The following is a 2,947-nucleotide window of genomic DNA, read 5'->3' on the forward strand; positions in this document are numbered from 1 at the left end:
CACTTTATAGATTTTCGGTTTCCGCCATTTTGTGGGCGTGGCAGTGGGCCGATTTKGCCCATCTTCGAACTTAAYCTTCTTATGRAGMMAARAAATACGTGTACCAAGTTTCATCATGATATCTCAMTTTTTACTCAAGTTACAGCTTGCACGGACGGACGGACAGACGGACGGACGGATTTCAACTCTACTCGTCACCCTGATCACTTTGGTTTATATAACCCTATATCTGACTCTTTTAGTTTTAGGACTTAAAAACAACCGTTATGTGAACAAAACTATAATACTCTCTTTAGCAACTTTGTTGCGAAAGTATAAAAAATGTATACTGAAAAGAGACAAAGAGGTCTGCAGGGTGCCCGAGATCTTAAGCGGTTATTGCAGGGAAGGTGAAGTGATAAAAATAAAAAGAAAATAGAATATATAYAGTAATTTTTTTGCGCACTTGGTTTAATATAAAATTAACACAACCCCTATCCACTTACTTTATCTCACCTCAAACCACTCTCTCTCTTCACATATTTTCTATGTACTCAAAATCATAAAAATTTAAGATATCTTGGTTTKTTTTTTTAAACTTCAAAATTCTTTACATTTTGTTAAAACGGCATATATATATATGTTAAACTAGATTTTTTTTAATAAAGATATTTATATATGATACTTTCTGTTTCTGGATTTTAGCAAACGTTTGTCGAAATTTTTCTGAAAGTATTGTTCTTGTAAATTGTTCAGTATTTTTCTAAAAGTACTGGTGTTGTATATTTTTTAATATTCTTCAAGTCCCAAAATATTTTTCTAATATTCTCAAATTAGACTGAATTTTTTTCCAAAAGTCTCTCTCTAGCTCACACCAAAAGCTATGCTTATACCACGTTTATAACCACAGTAGGCAAGTGTACGCATAAATCAATAACTCAGCGTGTGAAAAAAGTGATGAATAGTTAATTGTAGGTAGTTTTGATATATGCACGTACCGCCCTATGCTCGCAGGCGTGGAGKAGAGTGACTAGCAATTTGTTTTCAATTGAGCGCAGATTCTCTACAAATACACTAAATGATGAGCGTAATCAGTGATAAACCAAAAATTTGTTGCTACGATAGATACAGCTGGCAAAGACAGGAAACTGGCAGCATAAAAAGTAAGAGAATTGAGAAAAGTGTTAAATGAGTGAACGTTATTTTAAGAGAGCAATTTGCTGGTAAATAGGGGGCTTTTAAGTTTTTATTTTATTTCGATGAATGAATTTTGGTAGTGCAACTCTGTAGAGCTTTTAAGAAATGCATAAAAGTTTTATTCCATGTCGGAGCTTTCACTCTAAAGCTTTTGAAAACTGTATGAAAAATTAGTTCCATGTCGCGTAGTGTTCCCCATAAAGCTTTCGTACTCAAGCTTTTAAAAACTGTATGAAAGWTTCATTCATTTCGGAGCTTTCTCTGTAGAGCTTCAGTCTAAAGCTTCCAAAAATTGCATGAAAGTTTAATTTCATGTCGGAGCTTTCACTRTAGAGCATTCTAAAGCTTTTAAAAATTGCATGAAAGTTTCATTGGCTCCGAATAATATTTTTATATACGTTTGTTACTTAAGTAAATAATGGGAAAAATATAATGACAAATCTTAATAATGTAAAGGAAAGCTTAAGGTTCTGCAATATGATATTTTGTGCAGAGAGTTTCCCTTCTCACACAGCATTAAAAAATTTTTAATTTCTCTTGCAATCATTATACTCCATTTCTATTGCTCTTTCCTCCTATTGCTTTCTGTCTTCAAGATTGCTAATACTCTCTCTTTTACAATCTCCACAGCAACTTCCAGCCACTCTTTCATCAATTGCCGCTTTCATTCGCCGCTCATCTTCTCTTACCAGTCTTGCAACTTTCCAGAGCGTCTCCGCGTGGCTTCAGTTTTTCTTTGCAGCGCATAATCTTGGCTGCGCTTGCAAAATTAGCCGCGGCATTTTCTGGTCGAGACTTGCTTTCGAGCTGGTTTTATGCGCTGCGCCGGCTCTACCAATTGCCAGTTCCAGCTTGAACGCGCCAGCGTGCGGTACACTTTCGAGCTTCTCATCCGTTTGGCATGGTTCGCATTCGCGTTAATCGCTCGGCTTAAAGTGCTAACACCAATTGTGTTGTGCGTTTGTTGTTGCTTCTTCAAGTCGCGTTTGTTGCATTTTTTCAATTCGCTTATGGTTTTGTGGAGCACATTTGAATGAATATCTTGCAAAAATACTCGCATACAAATGCGGAGACGATAATAAGCGCATAGCTGTCTAATGAAAACTTGCCACAGGTGTCACAAGCCGTGCTACAGGATYCTGTATGCTGTTCGAATTGCACAAACAGGTGGGCAAGGAACATGCTTTGCACGTTGTTGTTGTAGTTTCTAAGCGAAAAAATATTTTTCCAAGTTGGAGCTGCCGTGCTAATTAAGTTTGTGCGAAGAGCAAATGTAAAAAGCGGTAACGCAGAAATTTTAAGTGTTTTTTTAATAAAAAAAAAATATAAAAATAAGAAAAAAAAAGTGTGAAAAGTTCTGTCACCCATGAGGGTGTCATATAATGAAATTCTATTAAAACAATGAAAATTTTTTAAAATATATTAAATTCAGGCACAAAATACATTATCCAAGTGCAGTAAGTGTGCAGCAGTAAACATAAATTTTAATCAGTTCGCTGAATATTAYTTGAAGCGTTCCACAGCTTTGGTAAAAATTACGAAAAAATATTATTTGTGCATAAAACAATTTATGAAACTTAAATTGTATCAAAAAGAAAAAAAGAAAAAATATGTGTCACTATGTGACTTCCCATTTAAAGCTTTTAAATAAAAACAAATAATTTATAAATTCAAAGTAATGTAAAAATTTATTTTAAGGGGGAAAAAAATGGAAAACGATACTTAAAATAATTATTTATATTACAAAATATAAAAAATAAAACTTATTAAA

General features: G+C 34.0%; 1 protein-coding gene across 1 annotated transcript in view; it reads left to right on the top strand.

Moving 5' to 3' along the window:
- Positions 1 to 2,033: 2,033 nt before the first annotated feature.
- LOC108975185 (serine proteinase stubble) overlaps positions 2,034 to 2,947 on the top strand; it is a gene marked incomplete in the record, with an annotated part of 85,553 nt that continues 84,639 nt past the window's right edge. Inside the window, 1 exon segment of the mRNA XM_018943522.1 lies at positions 2,034 to 2,343.

This window comes from Bactrocera latifrons, unplaced genomic scaffold, assembly GCF_001853355.1.
Source record: "Bactrocera latifrons isolate USDA-ARS-PBARC rearing strain unplaced genomic scaffold, ASM185335v1 scaffold_62, whole genome shotgun sequence".
Classification (NCBI taxonomy): Eukaryota; Metazoa; Arthropoda; class Insecta; order Diptera; family Tephritidae; genus Bactrocera; species Bactrocera latifrons.